General features: G+C 43.6%; 1 non-coding gene across 1 annotated transcript; it reads right to left on the minus strand.

Annotated features, from left to right (window-relative positions):
- Positions 1-12,940: 12,940 nt before the first annotated feature.
- LOC136514514 (small nucleolar RNA R71) lies at positions 12,941-13,049 on the minus strand. The gene has a single exon (XR_010773673.1). It is a non-coding gene; the product is annotated as a small nucleolar RNA R71 (small nucleolar RNA).
- Positions 13,050-25,132: the final 12,083 nt, after the last annotated feature.

Below are 25,132 nucleotides of genomic sequence, written 5' to 3' on the forward strand. Positions count from 1 at the left end.
CGTCCTTTTAACTTCCAATCCGATACAAATAATAATACACACAATTACAAGCCATAGAGTTATTGATTTATTATATATATAAATGGGCCTAGCCCATAATAAATCCAACAATATCCTCACCAAACTCTAGGGTTTGTAACTGTATAGTTCCAGAATCACAATTCTTTGATATACCAGTGTTTCGATGGAGACTGTTAAGTTGAACATCCACCTAGAACAAGAGTTTCACTCAGTCACAACTGAACAATGAACTATGCCTTGAATTGACAGTTTTGTGTGAGGTGAGATTCACTCAAGTCCTTTGCTGGTACTAGGTTGCAACAAGCATCCCTGCTGTTTGAAGCATATAAGTCACACTTCTATGCCTTTCATGAGTGTTTAGGGATAACCCAGGGCCCATAGACTGTGACCAGCAGTCTGACTCATATAGGTGTACTTCTCAAAAGATATTCTGTAGGACATCTCATCTTTATAAGACTCTCGAAATACATTAAGGTAAACACCATCTTGCCTTACAGAAAGAAAGATATGCATCAGAGATAGGTTCATAGGAAACTTTCCTCTCAATCTACTTATAGCTTGTTTCACCACTCTACTTCACGGGATCTCCGATCACATAGAGCAGGTTACCACTACAGTAGACTTTCACGTGGGTCTCATACCCATCTCTCTCGATACACTTTCTATCACATTTCGTGACAGTCCCTTAGTGAATTGATCTGCCAGATTATTCAATGTGTGGACATAGTCCAACGTTATAACTCCGGAAGTTTTCAACTTTCTGACAGTCTTTAATCTTCTTTTAACATGCCTTATGGACTTCATGTTATTCCTGGAATAGTTGACCTTTGTAATCATAGTCTGGTTGTCATAGTTCATTGAAATAGCCGGTATCGGTTTTTCAACTACCGGTAAATCCAACAGGAAATCACGAAGCCACTCGGCCTCAGCTCCAGCAGTGTCCAATGCAGTGAGTTCTGCTTCCATTGTAGACTTCATTAAGATAGTATGCTTGCAAGACTTCTAGGAAACAGCGCCACCTGCAAGCAGAAACACATATCCGCTCATGGCATACAGCTCATCAGCATCAGAAATCCAGTTGGCATCACAATAGCCTTCCAGCACTTTTGGATGTCCAGTATAATGAAACCATAAGTCATAGTACCTTTTAGATAACGCAGCACTCTCTCAAGAGCACGCCAGTGATCAACTCCCGGGTTTGACACAAACCGACTCAGCTTGCTCACAGCATATGAGATGTCAGGCCTTGTCGCACTCGCAAGGTACATGAGTGAGCCAATGATCTGGGAGTATGTCAGTTGATCCCTTGCTATTCTTCAATTTTTCCTCAATAGCACGCTAGGATCATAAGGCGTGGGAGCAGGATCACAGTCACTAAAACCAAAGCGACTTAATACCTTTTCCACATAGTGGGACTGTAACAGAGTTACCCCACCATCACCTTCTCTAATAAGCTTGATGTTTAAAATAACATTAGCTTCTCCCAAATCTTTCATTTCAAAATTGCTCGACAGAAGTTTCTTTACTTCTATAATCACATTGAGATTTGATCCAAAGATCAGGATGTCATCAATATATAGGCACAGCATAACAGCTTCACCCCCACCATACCGATAATACACACACGTGTCAGCTTCATTCACAGAGAAACCATTAGATGTTAAAGTATTATCAAACCTTTCATGCCATTGCTTAGGTGCTTGTTTTAGGCCATATAATGATTTTAACAACCTGCACACCTTGTTCTCTTGACCATTCGCAATGAACCCTTCTGGCTGATCCATATAGATCTCCTCTTCTAACTCTCCATTCAGGAAAGCTGTCTTAACATCCATCTGATGAATGATAAGACCATAAGAGGCAGCCATGGCAATTAAGGTGTGAATTGTAGTCAATCGAGCAACTGGTGAATAGGTGTTAAAGAAATCTTCACCCTCTTTTTGAGTATATCCTTTGGCCACAAGCCTTGCCTTGTACCTCTCAATTGTACCATCAGGCCTAAGCTTTTTCTTGAAAATCCATTTGCAACCTATAGGTTGACAACCATAAGGACGGTCAATGACCTCCCAAGTTCCATTAGACATAATAGAATCCATCTCACTCCTTACTGCTTCCTTCCACAAGTCAGCATCAGGAGAAGAATATGCATCTCTAATGGTGGTTGGTATGTCTTCCACAAGGTACACTAAATAGTCATCACCAAAGGATTTTGCAACCCTCTGTCTCTTGCTCTTTCGAGTGACTATAGTGTCATCTTCCTCAGGGATGTGCACATGAGAATCTTCAGCATGATCTGTTGGAATAGACAGTTCATGTTCATGGGGAATTATAGTCTCATGACTTGTTTCACTAGGTGTATTCTTCATTGGAAATTCATTCTCAAAGAATGTAGCGTCTCTAGATTCTATGATTGTATCAACATACATATCAGGAACTTCAGATTTTATAATTAAGAACCTATAACCAACGCTGTGAAATGCATAACCAAGGAAAATACAATCAACAATTTTAGGCCCAAGTTTATGCTTTTTGTTGATTGGCACGTTTACTTTGGCCAAGCAACCCCAAGTGCGCAAATATGAGAGATTTAATCTTCTCTTTTCCCATTCCTCAAATGGTGTGATCTCTTTATTCTTTGTTGGAACTCTGTTTAGGACATGACATGCTATCAAAATCGCCTCACCCCACCATTCCTTGGATAATCCTGCTGTACTCAACATGGCATTCACTAACTTTGTTAGAGTGCGATTTTTCCTTTCAGCAATTCCATTGGATTGTGGTGAGAATGGCGGTGTCCTCTCATGAACAATACCATGTTCCACACAAAACTCATCGAAGACATTAGAGAAATATTCTCCACCTCTATCGGACCATAACCGCTTTATTTTCCTCTCAAGTTGGTTCTCAACTTCAGCTTTATAGGTCTTAAAATAATTAAACGCTTCATCTTTTGTTTTTAAGAGATACACATAGCAAAACCTAGTGGAGTCATCTATAAACGTGATGAAGTATCTTTTATTGCCTTTAGTCAAAATTCCATTCATTTCGCACAAATCAGAATGGACAAGTTCTAGAGGTGCTAAATCCCTCGCCTCAGCAGCCTTGTGAGGCTTGCGGAGTTGTTTTGATTCAACACATACATGACACTTAGACTTTTTGACCAAATTGAATTTAGGAATTAAATTTAGATTTGCTAACAGCATAAGACAGCCAAAACTTGCATGACAGAAACGTGAATGCCATAAATCTGACTCATCAGAAATATTAACATAATTCACCATTTTATTACACATATCATGCATTGATAAGCAGAATAAGCCTCCGCAATCATATCCTTTACCAACAAAGGAACCATGTTTCGACACAACACATTTATTTGACTCTAGAACAATTTTGTAGCCATCTCGACATAGCATAGACGCACTAACAAGATTCTTCTTGATGGATGGCACATGTTGCACGCTCTTCAATGGCACCGTCTTTCCCGAAGTAAACTTTAGAATGATCGTACCAACACCAAGAACATGAGCACACGACCCATTTCCCATCAATAAGGTGCCAGACCTCTTGACCTGGTAGGAAGAAAACAGAGAAACATCGGCACACACATGAATATTTGCACCACTATCCATCCACCACTCAGGTGAATTACATACTGAAAGAACAAATGGTAAAGAATTACCATACCCAGTTGCTCCTTCTCCAGTATCAGTAGTGACAACATTTGCTGATTTCTTTTCCTGCTTGAACTTACGCTCAGGACACTCACTTGCCCAGTGCTGTTCACTGCCACAAACAAAGCAGCCTCCATCTCTCTTATTGTTGTTCTTCTTTTTAAACTGTGCTGTTTGAACAGGCTTAGTTGTGTTCTCTTGCTTGTTCTAGTTTTTCTTCTTTTTATACTTGCAGAATCCAGAGTTTCTCTTCTGTACCACATTAGTAGTAGAGATCTCAACACTCTTTCCATTGTCTTTTGCTCTCGCTCTCTCCTTAACATCAAGAGTACCAATGAGCTCTTCAACATTGAACTCCTGTCTCTTATGTTTGAGTGAGGTAGCAAAGTCCTTCCAAGAAGGTGGTAACTTAGCGATTATACCGCCAGCCACAAACTTGTCAGGTAAGACACATGGAAAGAGCTCAAGTTCCTTAGCTAGTGCCTGAATCTCATGAGCCTATTCCACTACAGATCGGTTCTCAACCATCTTGTAGTCATATAGCTGCTCCATGAGATACAGCTCGCTACCAGCATCGGTAACTCCAAACTTTCCCACAAGTGCATCCCACAGCTCTTTCCCTATAGGAAGGATGATATAGCTTTTCTGGAATTTTGGATCAAGTGCGCTAATCACTGCACCTCGAAAGAGATTGTCATCAGCCTTAAACTTAGCCTCATCCTCAGGAGGCAAGTTAGCAGGTTTGCCATCAGAGATGTGATAACATGATATTGCAGTGAGCCACAATTCCATCTTAGCTTTCCAAACCAAGAAGTTTTTACCATCAAAAGGATCAGGCTTTAACACAGCAGCAAAACCTCTGATAGAAAAATGCCTATAATTAGGTTTTTGGATTGTTAGAATAATAGGCAATTTCCATGTCATTTTAATTCCATAATTTAACAGCATGATGATGATATGTAAAGAAATATTAATCATTGAAATCATGATATCGATTATCTCCATGGTGAAAATACATGCTAGATCATGTATCATGTGGAACATATAAAGAACAGAAACATGTGAACTTGATTCATAAATCATAACTAAGAGAAATTGGCATGATATACATCTCAAATATTCAACAAGCATAAGGCTACATATGAAGCAACATGACTGTAATGATAAAGCACATACATGGAGCATATATTTGATAGAAACAAACTGGTAAAACTAAACATAGGGAACAAACTGAGAGAGGATGAAACGATCATACCCTCCCGTCCGTGATTCTAAAGTCAACATGCTGTAGGAGAAGAATCCTCGACGAATTAGACGAAGACCCTCGACGAAGAAGACGCCGATGATCGGGAAGAAGACGAAGACTCTTGGGCAGTCGCGTAGACGCTCCCCAAAAACCTAATTGCCAATCCCCCATGCAAGGTCTCGAACGACAAGGGCTTCAGAGGCATCTACCCTCTCGCTCCTCTATGCACGCAGAGTTACGAGATGAGGAAAGCTATCGAACAACTGAACTAGTTTCTGGAATGTGTTCTCTCTTTTAACTGGAGTTGGAAGAATAGCCAGGGAAGCCGAGAAGCCAAGAAGCCTCGAAGGCATGGAGGCATGCGCCGGGAAAACCAAGAGACTCAGGGAGATCAAGCGTCAGGTCGTGTGGGTGCTAAAAATTAACATGCTACACCATGCCACGCCATGCCACGCCTGCCTGCCTGCCTGCCTCGCCACGCCACGCCATGCCACGGCTCGGCCCAAGCCCGAGCCTGGCCCGGCCGGTGGTGACGCGCGCGCATGTGGCACGCCCTTGTCCATTTCTCAACCTCTCAAATTAGAAGGATCCATTCCAATCATTTAAGTTAAGTCAACATCCTTTTAACTTCCAATCCAGTACAAATAATAATACACACAATTACAAGCCATAGAGTTATTGATTTATTAGATATATAAATGGGCCTAGCCCATAATAAATCCAACACACTATGCAAAAGTTGATGAATGATTTGCACAAATCACTAGGGGTATAACCCCCCGATACCCATGGGGCTGTATATGGGCCGAGCCGTTAGGGGAGACTCAGCCCGTAAGACTATGCCGTGCGGAGCAAGGTACAAGTCGGTGTGCATTGCAAGACTGTATGAAGATTCTTGGCGATCAAGGATGATATGTTCGGATATGCTAGATTCTGCGATCCCTGTAGTTCCTATCTTGTAAACCGATCAGGATAGAAACAACCGACATGTAACCCTACCCCGACCTATATAAGGCGGGTAGAGACCCCTCGTTTTCATCGAATCTCTCATAATACAATCCACAAAGACACATGACGTAGGGTATTACGTTAAGCTGATGGCATGAACCTGCCTAATTGTTGTCTCTTGTGTTCTATGTCACCATCCGGTTCCTTCATGCGCATCTTCACCGATTTATCTACTACCATGGGCATACCCCTCGATAGACTACTGGACATATTTCATTGACAGTGGCGCACCAGGTAGAGGGTGTGCGTGCTAAATCCATGGCGAGCCAGATGGTCTACTTTCCGAGCTCCATGGCCCCTCTCGAGCCAGGCCAGATCTTCACGATTGGATCCATGACCTAGGTCATCGGCCCCGATGGCAGCGAGGAGATCATGTAGGTGGTGCAGGATCACCCTACGCTGATTGCGCCAACACCAGCGCCCCACTGCTGGGTTAGCAGATCCATCAGCAATGATGACCTGATCGCATCCATCGATTGGGTCACAAACCGCTTAGCGGAATGCTAGCTCCTCGTGGATTCGGTCTTAGATCAATTTAGAGCGAGTGATGAATTTTTTGCACTCCAAGATCACCAAGCCATCACAACCGAGCGACCTGCTCGGTCACATCGTTCATGGTGACCAGATTCCGATCTGGTGATCACGACCACTCTAGAGGGACGCATGATGCAGCGCTGACCACTTCCTACTACCGGCCTATGCTTGGCCGATTACGAGGCCCTGATGGTGAACCCACCGAAGCCCTATCCCTTCAGGCTGGAGGGTGTGGGATCCGCATACTAGAATGCCATCCACCACCTCTTTGTCTACCACATCGAGCACGATTGCGTCACTGACCTCTACATGATTGATCTGGCTAAGTCTGATCAACCCGCGCCTGTGGTCAATAAGGTGGCCATTCGCCAGCTTACGGATGACTCCCTCCATGATGTTCTGTAGGAAAGCCCAGCGATTACTCTAAGGGCTCAACCAAGACTATGTCGACCTGCCCTACTTTCCCTCTAGGGTTTGGGGGCATGATTTTCCACGTCAGCCATGACAGCGCCTCCAGGGACGGCGAAACCTCCGATGAGCGCAACGCTCGCCTGGCAAAGAATGTCGATCGCTAATGTCACCGAGACAGATGCAGCCCATGGGGGCGACATGGAAGGACACGACCCACCATGCTAGGGGCGTAATTTGGAGGAGTTCAACATGGTGGGTGACCAGCCGGTCCACCAGACCCCAAGTGCCAATCTCGCCGTTGCTTTCAATGAGCTCGAGAAACTTCCTCAAACTCCAGAGGTCGAGAAGGTCTAAGCGCATATCATAGCAGCTCAAGTTTAGGTCAACGAGTTCCAAAACCCTGACCTATCTTATTCGACCACATTGGCACATAGCCACCGCTCCCGCCGTGACGGCGGAAGTCAACATCAAGGTACTGAGCACCTCGGCACCAAGGCGGTGGCCCCTACCTCTATAGAGGCTCCAGGGGCAACTACAAAGCACATTCACACCAAGACGAATGCCCTCTGCGCCCTCTGAGAGGCTAGGGCGGCAACTGTGATGCCAATCAGGAGGTCAATCAACCCCCATGTGACGCCTGTGAGCTCATCAATGCCAATCTCAATGCACGAGGTCGCATCGAGAACAACAGGTCCGCATGATATAAGGCTGAGATGGAATGCTAGTGGTAGTTTGATGAAGAGCATGGAGCACCTATCACACCCTGAGCACCACTCATCGCCACCTTTCACAGCGAGGCTCCAAGCCGTTCGATGGCCTACGAGTTTCAAGATCATCAGGGTGAGCACCTAAGACGGCAAGGCAAACCCCACCCAATGGCTAATTCTTTACGAGATCACCGTGTGAGCTACGGGCGGAAGTGAAGACATAATGGCAAACTATTTGCTTATTATGCTCAACCAGTCTATGAACAACTAGCTTCTCAGCCTATGGGAGAACCCCATCTGATATTGGGACGACCTCAAAAGGGTCTTCACCGAGAACTACATGGCTACGTGCGAGCAGCCTAGCACCAAGTATGATCTGGAGAAGCTTCACCAAACCTCCAAGGAGTCCCTACGTAACTTCATCAGGCTCTTCTCAAAGATGAGGAACTCCATACCCAACATCAGCGATGCCGAGGCCATCGCTGCATTCACCAAAGGTCTACAGCATGAACAGCTCCATGGGAAGTTGTATCGCAAGAGGCCCACAATCATCGATGAGCTGATACAAATTACAAATGGCTACACTGACACCGAGAAAGCCGAATGGGTTGCCCGTCCCGATCGTCACTCATGCCGTGATGATGATCACCATGAGGAGAGATGCTATGACGATTGTGAGCGTCGCCATGATGATCGCGACCATCGCCATGATGATTGTGCATGCTGCCATGATGATCTCGAACACCAACGTGAGGAATGCCTAGAGAGCTTGAGATGTAGACAAGGCCACCACCGCCGACCTCACAATTCCATCAACACCGTCAACACCCGTGCTAAGCACACCTATGACGCTGACTATGCCAAGCTCATGGATGGCTCATGTCCTATCCACAAGGATGCCAATCACACCATGGGGGAGTGCAGAGGCCTCAACAAAGCATTCCATGGCAAACCAACAAAAAGGCAACAGTGCAATGATGACAAGACTGAAGACGAGCAAGGCGGAGATTAGGACAAGAGCAAGGGCCCTTCCTCCTAGGATGCCACCAAGACTATCACCACTATCTTTGGAGGGAGAACCATCTTTGAGGACAAGCATGAGCAGAAGCTTGTAGCGCAACACGTCTTTTCTATCCCTACATACGACGACCCTATTGCTGATCCCAAGTACCTCGACTGGTCAGAGCACCCAATCACCTTCTCTAGGGCCAACTAGTGGTCGGACATCCCATATCCAGGGTGTTTTTCGTTCATCGTAGATCCCATCATCAAGGACGTGCGATTCCAGAAGGTCTTCGTCGATGGTGGGAGCGCCCTCAACATCCTATTTGCTAGGTCCCTAAAGGAGTTGGGGATCAAAAAGGAAGATCTCACTCCCATGGATTCTCCATTCTAGGGGATTGTTCCTAGAAAAGCGTCCCTACCTTTGGGATAGATTACATTACTGGTATAGTTTGGCACCCCCAAGTACTTCCGCGTCGACCACGTCAACTTCTTGGTTGCCGATTTCAACATGGTGTACCATGCCATCCTAGGCCGACCATCTCTCGCGAAGTTTATGGTTGTGCCACACCACATGTACCTAGTGTTGAAGATGCCAACGGAGCAAGAGGTCCTCTCCCTATGTGCCAACCTCGATGTCGCCTACTTCTGTGAGAAGGAAAGCTTCACGCGCATCGAGGCTACAGACATCTCCATCCGCATGGAGGACTGCCTCACTACTGCGTAGCAAATTTCCTAGAAGACCTGGAGATCCCAACTATGGAGGCCGCCCGAGCATCAACCAAGTCTAAGGAGGTGAAGGAAGTGGTCCTCGTCCTCGGCGACCAGTCTAAGACTGCTCAAATCTAGGCCAACCTCGATCCCAAATAGAAAGACACGCTCGTCAGCTTCCTAAGGGAGCATGTCGACGTGTTCATGTGAAAACCTACAAACATGCTCGGTGTGCCTCGGGAGCTGATCAAACACTCCTTGAATGTCTCAGTGACCACCAAGCCCATCAAGTAAAAGCTTCGATGATTCACGCAGGACAAAAAGGAGGCCATTAGAGTAGAAATAACCCGGCTCTTAGCTGCCGATTTTATAAAAGTGGTGTATCATCCAGAGTGGTTAGCCAACCCGGTTCTTGTAAGAAAAAAATAAAGAATGGAGAATATGCGCTGATTACACTGATCTCAACAAACACTGCCCAAAAGACCCCTTTGGCTTACCTCACATTGACGAGGTCATAGACTCCACGGTCGGCTACGAGCTCCTATGCTTTTTAGATTGCTACTCTGGTTATCACCAGATCGCATTAAAAGGAAAAAGACTAGATCAAGACATCGTTCATCACACCCTTCGGTGCCTACTGCTACACGACCAAATCCTTTGAGCTCAAGAATGAGGCTATGACTTATCAAAGAGCCATCCAGCGCTGCCTGAAGGACCAGATCGGGAAGAATGTCGAGGCTTATGTCTATGACATGGTGATCAAGTCTAAGACTACCGACACCCTCATCATCGATCTCATCGAAGTTTTCAAAGCCCTAGAAGTATACCGATGGAAGCTAAATCCCACTATGTGCATTTTTGGTGTTCCATCCTATATCCTGCTAGGCAACATCATTAGCCATCGCAGCATCGAAGCCAACCCCTAGAAGATATCGGCGGTGACCAACATGAAGCCGTCGACCTACGTTATGGACGTCTAGAAGCTAACGGGGTGCATGGCGGCTTTAAGTCGTTTCATATCATGTCTAGGCGAAAAAGGACTCCCCTTATTCAAGCTACTCAAGGCTCAATAGAAGTTTGTCTGGTCAGAAGATGCTGACAAGGCATTCGCCGAGCTCAAGCAGGCTTTGGGGTTTAGGGGTTTAAACTAACAAATTCTATGAGTTTTGGTGAGTCTGTATTTTCTACAGGGTTTATTCAGAAAATCGTTAAGGTAGACCTATATGTCAGATTTAATCACGCTTATCCGCAGCGAATCAAACACCAGAAGACTCGAGAGGACTCTGCATCGAGGCAGAGAGGCAGAGACTGCTAGGTAGGGTCAGTTGGCCCCACCTATAGGCTGCCTGACCCCTTGGGCCCACATGTTAGCCTCTCCTTCAAATGTCGGTTCTCCACCGCCTCCTAGGTTATATCTATATCATCCTTTAAGTCGGTTTGATCCAAGGGCTCACATGGGATGCTCTAGGCTATTTATACCAGCCCCTGCCACCCCCAGACATCATTATCATAACTCTAGTCATCAAGTTATTTGAGAAGATAGAAACCCTAATCATCCTCAGAGCTCCACCATATTCTAGGGCATAGCTAGTTAGGCTAGGTCTAGAGGGAGGCAAGCAGGCTTCGCTTGGATTCTCGATCTTGTCAAGAGCATGGTTTGGTATAATCTTTGTACCCTCTCTCTTTTGTACCTCTATTACTTTTATATGATAGATATAATTGTTATGACAATATTAGTATTCATCTTATTCATGTTCTTTGTTATAATGTTCATCGTCTACTTTGATTGTATGCTTAGTATAGTTAGATTATCATCATGTTCATGCATAGGTTCGTATAGCGCTCACTCTAAGGTACCATGGGTGAGTGGTCGATATTGTGTAAGCATGGTGTATATACGTTGTTTACCTATGGATACACCCTATATTCTAGGTCATGTGGTAGGTCGCGGATGTGACACTCCCGTTGAATTCTTTGTAGTCGACTCCCCGAATATAGGCGCCCGTAGGGTCCGGTTGTGAAGGAAGAAAAAACTCTGTTCTTAATCTTTCTTAGTAATATCCCTTATGTGTAGATATGAAGATGATCTTAGCAATGACTACTAGGTATAATTGCACTAATCAATGTATACTTTGACTTATAATTAAGAATAACTTAGGAATTATTCCTCTAATATTCTACCGAACCATGCTAATGTCATAGAAAGGAGTACTCTGAGTGATTTGTCATTATCATTAATCAATACTTATCATATATCTTATCCTATGACTTACTCCTGTTATGAGTAGAACATTGGTTATGGTTTATTTCTCCATCAATAGTATAAGTTATCAATACATGTCCATGCCAGACCTTTCTTATGGTAAAAATATAAATAACGATACCTAGAATACTTTTGGGAGAAGTACTACAATGGTTTAATTATCCATGCGCTTGCAGATTCCCTTTATATATATATAGAACTACTACTCTGTAGCTGGCTACAAAATAACTTATTTTGTAGTCATTTTGAGTTACGATAATTACTATGTTAATTTATGAGATTATAGCAACTCCTTACCAAGTGGTTTACTATAACGTTATGGTAAATATCCCCATGTATTATAGTAACCCAACACACGGGGATATTTACCGTAATGTTATAGTAAACCACTTAGTAAGGAGTTACTATAATCTCGTAAATTAACATAGTAATTATCATAACTCAAAGTGACTATAGAATAAGTTATTTTGTAGCCAGCTATAGGGTAGTGTGTATATATATATATATTCATATCTATTCTTCCTAGTCACATAAACTAATAAAGAATTGCTTATTATTATTTTAGTAGTAATGCTACATAGTACAAACAAGCATTTCTGGCACCATCCTTAGGGATGACAACCTAGTACAAGTGATGCTAGAAGATCTAGGCATATTACACGTGACTACTTAAAACAAGTGACAAGTTAATAAATACCAACAAGCATTTCTTGCGCCGTTGCCGGAGAAGGTAGCTAGGCAAAGGAAGTATTGATAAACTTATATTTATTGATGTGATCGAGGAAAACCATTTACCTCTGCTCAAACAGGCTTACCCTTATTTTGTCTACTTGTGTATCTTATGTAGGGTAATATATGACCGGTTTTGACCTTCCGACAAACTACGTTGAAGATCCAGAAGTATTAATCAGGAGGACTAGAGCTAAACTCAAAAAAGTTTCACCTTTAAAGTCGAAAGACAACCATATAAGGCGAAGCTTAACACCTAAATTTAAAGCTATGGCTAACAGGACTCTCCGTGAATTCTCTGCTCCAACTATGGCCAACATCAGTATTGGACCGATAGTCAATGTCAGAGACAATGGATTCGAGCTCAAGCTAGCCCTTATTAACATGGTGCAAGCAAACTAGTTTAGTGGAAAGGCATATGAAGATGTGAGTGCACATCTCCAACACTTCATAGAGATCTGTAGCACTTTCACCATCAAAGGAGTAACCCAAGACGCCATATTACTTTGCCTCTTCCCATTGTCACTGTTGGGGAAGGCAAAGCAATGGTTCTACACCGACAAAGATAGAAATACTACATGGGATAATTGCTCTGCTGCCTTCCTAGCAAAGTTGTTTCCCACAGGTAAGACCAATGCTCTACGTGAGAGAATCTCAAGCTTTCAGCAACAACATGATGAATATGTCCCTGAGGCATGGAAATGCTTTTAAGATTACATTACGGAATGTCCTCATCATGGGATGGAGAATTGGCTACTCATGCAGACTTTCTACCATGGGTTGACCAATAGTACCCGTGAGACTATGGATGCTGCTGCTGGAGGTGCATTCCTATCACTCACCATACCAGCTACAATAGCTCTTGTGGAGAAGATGGCCTCCAACCAAGTTGGAATGAAGAACGTCTTTAGACCCACAAGAGGGGTGGAGGTATGCATCAACTCAAGGAGGTAGACATGTTGTCGCCTAAGATGGACCTACTGATGAAGAAGCTTGAAGATCAAGCCAATGAGAAGCATGATGTCATGCACATTCATGATTCTCACATGACATGTGAAGTGTGTGGAAACACTAGGCATTCTGGGAGCAACTGTCCTAAAACCAAAGAGGATGTGAACTTTGTCAACAACAACTACTTTTGTCCTCAGTAGAATCAAGGATGAAATCAGCAATAGAGACTGAACTACCAAGGTAATTATCAAAGCAACCCTCAAGATAATAATTTTAATAACTTCAATCAACCACCCTTGATAGAATTAATTGTTGGCCAATCCAAACTTATGGAGGGATTATCTAGAAAGGTAGCTACCAATGATAAAATTCTAGAGAACATAAATAATAGAATGGGTAGTGTCGGTGCAGAAAGTGACCAACACGTAAATATTTATAGTTTTGCTGTACGTTGTGATCGGAGGTGGCCTAGCACTCAATGACATAGGGTTTATACTGGTTCAGGCAACGTGCCCTACCTCTAGTTTGAGTTGGTCAGTGACTTTATTCCTGAGCCTAGGTGCTCAAAGTTTGCAGTGGGGTTACAAACGAGAAGAAGAAAGATAGGGGGTACAAGAGGTTTGGTCGGACTCTGGACTGAAGGACCGAGAGTGACGAGAGTCCCACTACATGCTAAGTGTTTGAGTGTGTGCTTGGTATAACTTTAGAGTGTTTAAAGTTACAGTGGGTGAATCAATGTAAGTGAACTAATCATTCCCCCTGTTGGGAGAGAGCTTATCCCCTTTTATAGATGAAGGGATGGCCTTACAAGTAAGAGGGAGAGAGTACGCATGCTACTAAGCCTTGTTGCCCATGCCGGTGGGTACAAGATGATGGTAGGCGCCCACAATACTGTTAATGTAACTGTTTAATATCAGATGCATGTGGGAGGTTGCGTCATCTTCTTCTGGCATGGCAGATGTCGGTGCCTCCTATACTGTTGATGCCCAGAGGCATGTGAGGGGTTTTTACCTTGTTCGCCTGGTAAGGTAAATGCCGGCGCCCACAACACTATTAATGCCTAGAGGCATGTGGGGGAGCCTTACCGTATTTGTCTAGTATGGGAGTTGATGGCCCCCACAACACTGTTACGGAAAATATCGGCGCCTACAACATTGCTTGGGTTATGTGATTATGTCGTGCCATGAGGGTAGCAGGGTACTATCTAGCAGGTGCACAGGGTATGATCCCTAGTATTGCGGTTTGACTTGTGTGCCCTGCCCTACTTTCTCTGTCTGTTTTCTGGTCCTTACCGAGCGGGTGTCCCCGGTCGGTTGGTCCCAGTCGGTTCTGATTGCGCCAGTCGAAGAGGAGTTGTAAGTAGGGGTTTGGCGTTTTCTTGGTCAGAGAAGCGGGTTGGAGTCGAAAGTGGTGTTTTAGCCAGGCCTTCTGGTTGGAGAGGCTATCCAAAGGTGGGCTGGAGACCAAAGCGAGCACTCTGGTAAGCGAGGCAGACTGAAGTCGGAAGCGGGCGTCGTTCCTCCTCGGCTAGGCCTTCCGATCAGAGATTGGATCATCTTTCTAGCCTATCGTTTAGGTACTTGGGCTAGCCCAAGAGTTGCGTGTTGGTTCATAATGTTGTCTACTGAGCCGAGCCTTTACTGGGAAGCAGATCCATGAGGGACCCTGGATTTATGAACCCAACAAGTAACTTTGCTTCTGTCATTAAGAACCAGCATATCTTTAATAAAATGATAGAATCACAAATAGCTCAGCTGACTGCTGCTGTTCCTCCATCTGACAAAGGTAAGACTCCAGGGCAACCAGAAGATCTAGAAACTACAAATCTTGTCGATATTCACAATGCAACATGTTATTGTCTACAACCATCGATGGGAAGGTGGATAGATTATATCTTGTTGGAAAAGAAGAGCGATCCAGGAAGACCTGTCATCCCCATCGCCATTGGACCTCACATTTTTAAAGAAGCTATCTATGACTTCGGAGCAAGTGTCAACATCATGCCTAAGGTAATTTATGATCAAATTAATGGAGATACTTTGTTATATATAAATATGTGTTTGCAGCTTATAGATCAGTCACTCTGCTACCCCAAGGGAGTTCTTAAAGATGCCGTTGTTCGAGTGGGACAATCATATGTTCCTGTAGACTTTGCGGTTTTAGAAACAGGTGGAGATGTAAGGGTACCCATTATTTTGGGCCGACCTTTCCTAAGCACCGCAAAAGCCATCATCTATGCGGACAGTGCCAAGATTTGCTTCATAGTCAAGGATAGGAAGGAGAAGTTTTCTTTCAAGAATCATATCTTGCGATCTCCTGAACGTCCACAAATGCCATACCTGCCTAAAGAGACAACAGTAACCAAGAAAAAATATCAACATGAGGAGGAAGAATAAAGCCAGGTAGTTTCAAGAAGAATCAGTTAATATGATCAACATACTCCAATCAGAGTATGACCACCTCCTCGCTTCACCATTCCTTGCTAAGAAGGATGATACATGCATTCCCATGATCGAGTGTACCATTAGACAAAGAATATTCCATAAGACCTTCTACGTCATTGGGTTGGGTGTCAATATAATGTCCAAGGTAACATATGAATACTTATTTGGTGATGAACCTTTGTTCCCTACATATACGCAATTGCAGATGACGGACCAATCAATCCAATTCCCGAAGAAAATCTTGAAAGATGTTATGGTAAGAATACACGATTAGTTTGCCTCTGTCGATTTCATGGTTCTAGACATGGGAGAAGAAGAAGACGATATGCCCATCATCCTTGAAAGGTCGTTCCTCAACACTACCAACGCAATCATTTATGTCGGATCTGGACAAGTCCACTTCCAATTCCCTAGAGAGAAGGTACGCTGTTATTTCAATTGTTATACCACTTATGAGTAGCCGAAGAAGTCCTGCTCTAGGTGGAGACATCGATCTTCCCAAAACCAAAAGAATTAATCCCAAAAAAGTTGGGAGAAAGATGAGGAACCTGAAGAACCTATGAAACATGAACCTACTCCGCTTAAGTCAAGACCACAGACCAAGCAGGTATGGAAAGAGAAGGTAACACCACCATCAAAGACACCGTCACAAGATATGCAGCCATCTGGGTCTCCATTGTTAAGACCAGATGATGCACTAGAAGAGTAAAGGACTCAGAGGACTCAAAAATCCAAACCCTGACCGTGAGGTAACATCGGTAGTTATCCATATTTACTTTCTAGCATTGCATTTAGAAAAGGAAGATAAAAAGTTTCATTTTTCTGCATTACATCATTGCATCATAAAGCCTATGCCCCAATGAGTAATTTTATGGTGTGTAATCACCCACGGGAATAGTCATTGTGGTGGCATAATATATATATACCATGCATGCATATTTTCTGTCTGTAAATAAGAAAACCCAAAAATATTAAATAGACATCCTACTAGAACTTTACAAATTAAGAAATCTATCTAAACCCCTAAGGACAACAAATCTCTGAATAGCTGACTGCTAACCCTTATCTTAATCTGTGCCACGAGTTTTGGTGTTCTTGTTGGAGCATTTTTAAGATGATCAAGAGTAAAACCATCCATTCGAAGTACATTTTCCAAACTATCGCTACACCCGCTGCACGAGGAACCCAACTTCTGGATGGATGAGAAAGACTTCTACTGGTAGAATCAATCTAAGAAAGACCACGATAACATCCAGCCTATGGGAGGAGCATCCCCCATATATCTAGCTAAGTATTTCATTCTCTTTTGGTTTTTACTATTTTTAAGTTTGCTTCATATTTGCTAAAATAAATAAAAAGGTGCATAACAAACTAAAAGCAAAATGAAAATTTATCTTAGCTAGTTAAATATATTAAGGTGTGATCTTAAATTTTGAAAACAAAATAAAAAAGTGTTTGTCTAGTTTTCTGTTTTTTGGAGCTGAATAAATAAACTCTAAGGAATATCTCTTGAAATGGAAATGATGAATAGTTGCTCTAGTGCAATTCCTTTCAACCTTGAATTCTCCCGAGTTTTGGATATGACTGTTTTCATATAAGAATTTACTCTGAACTTGAAACTCATGGGTTGCATATGCTTGATCTAAGTCTAGGTAATTGACGGATATGATATGAGAAGGTCTGAGCTGTTGTTTATCTTGTTCCAAGTGACACTAAAGTTCTGGAGATTTATCTTTTGAAAAACATAAAAATATTACATGATGAGCTCCTGTATGACAGCTTGAATTCATACCAGAACCATATATGATATTTAGATTAGGAAAACTTCCACATATATGCTACTTGCACTGCATTGAGTTTAGTCAAGCTTTGTTGATACCTTATGAGAGTTTTGTCATGCTCTTAAAATCAAGATCTCGTACACACCACTTACATATACACTACTCTTACACTGGGGGTAGGCGCAACAACATGCCATTCCATCTAGATCAACCCAAAAATATTTTACTCCTACACTGGGAGTAAACACAAAAAATATTCTTGATAGGATATCCACCAAATAAATGCTCTAAGTTTTTGTTGTTATCTCTCAAAAGTTTTGTTGCATAAAAGAAGCATGTGGCTATGCAAAAGTTATTCATAAAAAAGAGAGAAAAAAGAGATGAGAAAAAATGGACAAGTGTCCGAGATATTTAAAACAATGGGTACTAGATGCCCGCCCAAAAAAAAGAAAAGATGAATAAGATAGCCCATGTTGTTCTTGCAAAGTTGTTTTCAAGTTTCAAGAGAGAGATATGTTTTCAAGGAGCATAGTAAAAATAGGTTAGCCACCAAATATATCCACCATACATCCACACACATGTACATCTTGATTTGATTGTATGACTCAACTCTCTTTAGATCGGAGGTTTGACTTTACGATATATGTATTGCAAGTATGCTCTTTCATGCTTTCTCCACTCCTATGAGCTCCACATAAGCCTTAGTTGTAGGAAGAAAGAAAGGCATAACATCATGTTTGCCTTGGTGAGGATCCACAAATACTATATATATTGAGAGACTTGAGAGTGTCATACAATGGAATCTCTGAGTTTTATTTTAAAAATTTATAAAAACTCTAGAATAATGGTTGAGCAAAGAAATTGAGACATAGTGCTTGACTTGATTGTTCTATCTTTCAATTTCTCAAGACCCAAGTGAAGGCTAAAAAGCCCCATGGTTGAAGGTAATTCTAGGTCATGTGGTAGGTCGCAGATGTGACACTCTCGTTGAGTCCTTTGTAGTCCACTCCCTGAATGTAGGCGCATGTAGGGTCCGGTTGCGAAGGAAGAACAAGCTTTGTTCTTAATCTTCCTTAGTAATATCCCTTATGTGTAGATATGAAGATGATCTTAGCAATGACTACTAGGTATAATTGCACTAATCAATGTATACTTTGACTTGTAATTAAGAATGACTTAGGAATTATTCCTCTAATATTCCACCTGACCATGCTAATGCTATAGAAAGGAGTACTCTAAGTGATTTGTTATTATCATTGATCAATACTTATCATATATCTTATCCTATGACTTACCCCTGTTATGAGTAGAACATTGGTTATGGTTTATTTCTCCATCAATAGTATAAGTTATCAATACATGTCCATGCCAGACCTTCCCTGTGGTAAAAATATAAATAACGATACCTAGAATAATTTTGGGTGAAGTGCTGCAATGGTATAATTACCTATGCGCTTGCAGATTTCCTTCATATATATATTCATATCTATTCTTTCTAGTCACATAAATTAATAAAGAACTGCTTAGTATTATTCTAGTAGTAATACTATGTAGTACAAACAAGCATTTCTGACACCATCATTAGGAATGACAACATAGTACAAGTGATGCTAGGAGATGTAGGCATATTATAGGTGACTACTTAAAATAAGTGACAAGTTAATAAATACCAACAGGGACAAACTTCGCTACATCCTCAGCCTACACTTCCGAGCATCCAATAACACCACTAAATATGAGGCGGCCCTTCATGGTCTCCGTTTAGATGTTGAGCTCAGAGTAAAACACCTCTAGGTGAATGGTGACTCTGCGCTCATTACCAATCAGCTCAACAAGGATTGGAATTGCACCAAAGAAAAGATGGACGCTTACTATGCTGTGATACGAGAAAGTTAGAAGAGAAGTTCTATGGCATCTAGTACCACCACATGGTTCGAGTTGACAATTAAGCAGCCGATGAGCTGTTAAAGTTAGGGTCGACCTAGGTTGAAGTTCCAACCAGAGTGTTTGTCTAGGACCTTGTGGCACCATCTATCAAGCAGGGGCAAGAAGGCATTGAAAAAAAGCCGCTTGTCGAGCAATTAGTCGCAACAGTCCCTAGGCCGAGCAGTGATTAGAGGGAACCCTTCATCAAGTATCTCACCACTACCGATGTCCTGGCTAACAACATAGAGAGAGAATGTCTCACCTGTCATAGCAAGCATTATGTCCTAGTTGAAGGAAAGTTATATCGCAAGAACACCAAGGAGGAGCTACTCTAGAAGTGTGTTTCCATGGAAGAGGGCAAGAGGATCCTCAGGGAGATCCACGCCAGCACTTGCGGCAACCACGCAACTCCTAGAACTCTAGTTGATAAAGCTTTCTGAGCTAGTTTCTATTGGCCTTCCGCGGTCGCCGATGCGAAGGAACTCGTTCGCTGGTGTGAGAACTGTTAGTTTTTTGCTAAGCAAATCCACATCCTAGCCTTGATTCTTCTAACAATTCCTGCATCTTAGCCCTTCTCATGCTGGGGCTAGATATGATTGAGCCTTTTAATCCCACCCAAGAGGATTCCATTGGGTCTATGTCTACATCGACAAATTTTCCAAGTGGATCAAGTACAAACCCCTGGTCTAAGCTACAGCAAAGAAGGCAGCTGAGCTGCTCGATGACATTATTCATCGATTTGGCCTACCAAATAGCATCATCACCGACCTAGGGTCTACGTTCACCAGCTCTGATTTCTAGGACTTCTACAATGAACATTGCATCTTGATCAAGTACGTCTCGGTGGCACACCCTAGGGCTAATGGCTAGGTCGAGTGCGCCAATGGCATGATCTTAGATGCGTTGAAGAAGAGGCTCTATGAGAGGGAGCAGAAACACTTGGGCAAATGGCTCAAGGAACTGCCAGCTATGGTCTGGGGACTAAGGACCTAGCCCAGTCGCAACACCAGTGTCTCTCTGTACTTCATGGTCTTCGGCTCTAAGGCCGTTCTACCTACTAACATAGCCTTTTGAGCACCCAGGGTGAAGAACTATAATAAGGAGAACTCTGACCAAGCTTAATTCATTGAAGTGGATAGCTTAGAAGAGGAGTGCCTGGTCTCATGTGTTCGGACGGCAAAGTACCTAGATAGCATGCGAAGATACTATAACCGCAATGTCAATGTTTTATTTTTTGTGGTCAGAGACTTAGTGCTCCACAAGAAGCAGAAGACTGATAGGATGCACAAGCTTTCCTCACCCTGGGAGGGGCCCTTTATCATCAAGGCAATCACCCATCTAGGATCCTATAGATTATGTGACATGAATGAGAGAGATGTCCTAAACTCTTGGCACATCGACCTACTTAGGCGTTTCTAACCTTGAAGCATTCATTTCAAAGATATGTACCTTTCATATTTGCGTATTTAATAAAGCTTTTCCCCTAATGTTTCTCCATATTGTTTTCTCCATGATTTTTTGCTAAGCGAATCTTTTTCTGCGTATAACATCTTAAAGATGATCTACAAACTTTGCCTAAGGCAAATCCTTGAACAGTCACATTGATGCTTGGATGTTTCTAGAGACAACCCTCTCTCTGGTTTCTCCCTACACGTGCATGAGCATTTTCCCTCTGCATTATGGGTGGCTAGCAGTGGCCCCTCGGTGATGCTTTGTTCTTCCTACACACACACGGGCTCCACGCTCCGCATTACAGATAATGGGCTAACTAAGGCTGGAGGCTTGGCTACACACAAACTGCTCAGATGGTTTATATTAAATATAAACACAAAGCTAGCCATAACACTAAGTGTTGATCAAAAGCTACTGAGCGTTTATACACAAGGTTGCAACATAAGTTTTTCCTAATCTATTGGGTACTGCTCCCTCCTTCACCGAACGAGTCGACATCTCTAGCTAACCTCTTCATTGTCTCTTCCACCTTGTCCTCTAGCCTGGCAATCTTCATCGCATCTATTCCATGAGCATAGCTGGTCACCATACGCTGGAGATCCACCGTAGGGTAGTGTGACCACAGCTAGGCAAGTGCATGGACGATGGATCCATGGGTGGCGCTGCATGCGAACTCCTTGAAGTCAGACCATGCTGTATGGCACCGGTCCAGGATCGACCGAGGTCATGGGTTGCCAAGCAACAACTCTCTCCCTTTGGATGGTTCAAAGCCAATGCAGTCAAACACAGGCTTGTTCCCTGCCTTCATCGCTTCTTTCTCTTCATCCCACGCTTTCACTTGGTCTCCAAAGACCTAGAATTTAGCGAGCGCTAGGTGCTGATACTCTGCAAAAAAGTGATTGTATGCTAAGCATGCGTTCAACACTACACAGGTAAAAATAAAATGCCAAGCACTCATGTTGAAGATCTTTAGCTATCTTCTCGGCCTTTTCGTCTACCTCCTCCTTTGTTGCAGTAAGCTGCACAATGGCCTCCCAGGAAAGGTCGAGCTCCATTTCCAATGCTACATATCATAGCCAGACGTCTCACAACGCTGAGCATTAACAAGACAAGATCAAAAGTCATACATTTCTGCTAGTTGGTACTACAACTAAGCTGCTTGGCCAGCTACTGGTTCTTCGCCTTCTTCTACCGATGCTCCGTCTCCAATGCTTGGACTTTCACCTCTAGATCTTCTCTATGGTGCATTCTTGGAGTAGGCGTGCCTAGAGGTCATCCACTAATGCATGTAGACTCTTGTTCTCCTCTAGCACTAGGACCATCTCCTCTAGTTGCTGCCGGCACTGCTCAGAAACTTTCATGACGTTCTACAATGAGCAAGGGGTTAAAAAGATTGCGATCATTAAGGGACACAATAGAAGGATTTGTTTCAAGCTTACCTCAATACGGCCAATCATTGTTGTCAGGTCAGTTCTCAACCTCTTAGTTTCTGTGCTTGCCTCCCCCTTGTCAATCATCTCAAACTCCTCACCGCGCTAGATAACTGTGCGAAGGAGCTAGGGAGGAAAAAAGGGCTCCCACATGATTTCTTCAACTTCGATAGTAGTCACCCACAGAGGTGCCCTCCTTGGATGCTGCTATGCTCGGATGGGATGTCTGAGCCTTGCCTCTGCTGTTGACGCTACTGGTGCCATCGTTTGCTCAGCAATCATGGGTGGATCCCACGCTGCGTTGCTCGACGCATCCCCTACGACCTCTATTCCTGCTCCGATAGGATCAACTAACATTGCCACTACACCCCACAACCCTTATTGCTTGGATCACCCTCGTCGTGCGCCCCACCTCTAGGCTACGTCAGGCCGGTAACTAGTAGCTCCTCCATGGCAGGGGCAGCTGGTTTCACAACCGCTAGCTTTTCTACCTCAGAGGCAACTGGATCCGCTCCCCTTTGTCCCTACTAGGCGTACAAAGTTTCTGGTTTCACCACATGCTCCACGCCATCAGCAGCAGCAACCTATAGGTCCTCATTCAACTCCGTACTTCAGAACACAAACAACTCATTAGGAATGAGCACACCGCGCTCAAAAAAGAATTATGCATAAAGAGGGGAACTTACAATTGGGACTCCCACCGTGTTGTACGGAACTGGTGCGTTGCCCAAAACCACCTACTCTAGCATCTGAGCTGCTCGGCACCTCCACGAACAACACTAGAGTAACCCGCGTAGTCCCAAGGACTTTGGTGGCCACCTATGCTGCCGCCACTCGAGTTGTCCATGTAGTCTTAGGGACTATGGTAGTTGTCCTAGCTATCGTTGTTGGTACCATCTAAGCTACCACTATGGGTACCACCCGAGTACTGTCGGGCACCAGCATTGTGGTCTCCCATGTCCGCCGCCTTTCACGCATTGCCTTCCCTACCGATGCAGACAGTGGAGGCATAATGGCCCTCGGGGAAGGAGGCGCCACTGTCTCATCATCGTCCGATGAGATCGACACATACATCTACCATCTTCAGGGCTAGACAGTAGCTCCAATGCTGACAGGCTTCTCTTCATGATGAGACAACCCCATTGTTTTCCTTCTCTTTGGAGATAGCTCCTTGTTAGTAGGCCGCTTCCCCTAGAGCTTCTCGTGGACATACGACGACCGTTCATCTTCATCTATGTCATCAAGGTTGGCCGAGCTATCCCCGCCTGTCTCCAAGCTGGCCCGACGTCAAGGGCTGCTCGGCTAGGCATCAACCCCCTTGGCAAGTCTGCTGATGGCACCACCAAGAAGTACACCGCTTGGTCCTACCCATGAATCTTCAAGAACACAAATGAGTATGTTTCAACAGACAAAGGAACAAATGAAACAAAAAATAAAACTCTTACCCATGGTGGGAGGCTCCCTACATGGAAGGGCCTCTGCTGGTCGTCGATCCTAAGATGCCCCACAAGGTTGAACATCATTGGGATGCCCCATTTAACTTCATCCCAACTGATCTCCTTGGGCACCTCATGGGTCCTATCGGTCTCCCCCTGGAATTCATATTCGGGATGTGCCCTTTCCTTGCTAGGCTGGACTCGCCAAAAAGTGAAATTTGTTGCCATGATCACCCCATGTCGACGAAATTTGGTCGGCAGTCTACCAAGGGGTATACCTATGGTAGTAGATGAATCGGTGGAGGTGCGTATGATACAAACTAGATGGTAACAGACACACAAGACACAAGATTTATATAGGTTTAGGCCGTTAGCTTGATGTAACACCCTACATCATGTGCTCTGTTATTTTGTATTGATTGCATATTAGATTTGATATATCATCTAGGGGACCCCTACCTCTCCTTATATACTCTGGAGGGGTAGGGTTATAAGAAAAATATCATATTTGGTATTATACAATAAATCATATCTTCATATAGTCTTGCGGTGCACGCCTTGATCTTATGGGCTAGGCCTATATCTTGTCTTGTGGGTACTGGGGGCCATACCCCCACAGCTACTCCCTGAGCACCTTGTATCCTTTGAGTAATGTTGTCTTGAACAAGTCCGAGTAGTTTGATGTGAAGCCGATTAGTTTAACTGGTGAACTGAGCGGTGAAAGTTGAAGCCAACTGGTTTAACTGGTGAACTGAGCGGTGAAAGTCGAAGCCGACCGGTTTAACTGGTGAACTGAGCGGTGAAAGTCGAATTCGATTGGTTTAACTGGTGCACTAAGCGATGAAAGTCAAAGCCGACCAGTTTAACTGGTGCCTAGATCTCGGACTTAGCCAAGTAAGGCTTTCTAGAAGGATGTAAGGGGCTCAAGATAAAATTTGAAAATTCTCCACCTTAGGCGAACTATAGCCACTTAGACTCCATTTGCGAGGAATCATTCATGATTTAGTCAATAAGGAGGGTAAGAAGAAAGCACTACATTCACCGCTAGGTGAAGTGTACCCATTTAGTCCCCGAGCCTGCTAGAAGATGAAGAAATAAATCTTGTAGTAGGGTTAATAATGAAGACATTCCTAGCATTCACTCATCTCCAAATGAAGCTACACTTGATATAGCTGGTCCAATTACAAGGAGTAGAGCTAAACAATTGGAGAAGGAAATTCATTCTCAGGTGAACACTAACCTTATGCTTAATAATCAGATTACATTGAATGAACCTATGCTTTTGAGTACTTGTTTCAATGTTCTTAGGAATGATGGAGTGCACGAACAAGCATGGGATGATGATGGATTCTGCCCGCCAAATATATGCATGGAACCTGGACGTGCATGAGAGAGGAAAGGCCATT

The sequence above is a fragment of the Miscanthus floridulus genome, chromosome 16, assembly GCF_019320115.1.
Source record: "Miscanthus floridulus cultivar M001 chromosome 16, ASM1932011v1, whole genome shotgun sequence".
NCBI lineage: Eukaryota > Viridiplantae > Streptophyta > Magnoliopsida > Poales > Poaceae > Miscanthus > Miscanthus floridulus.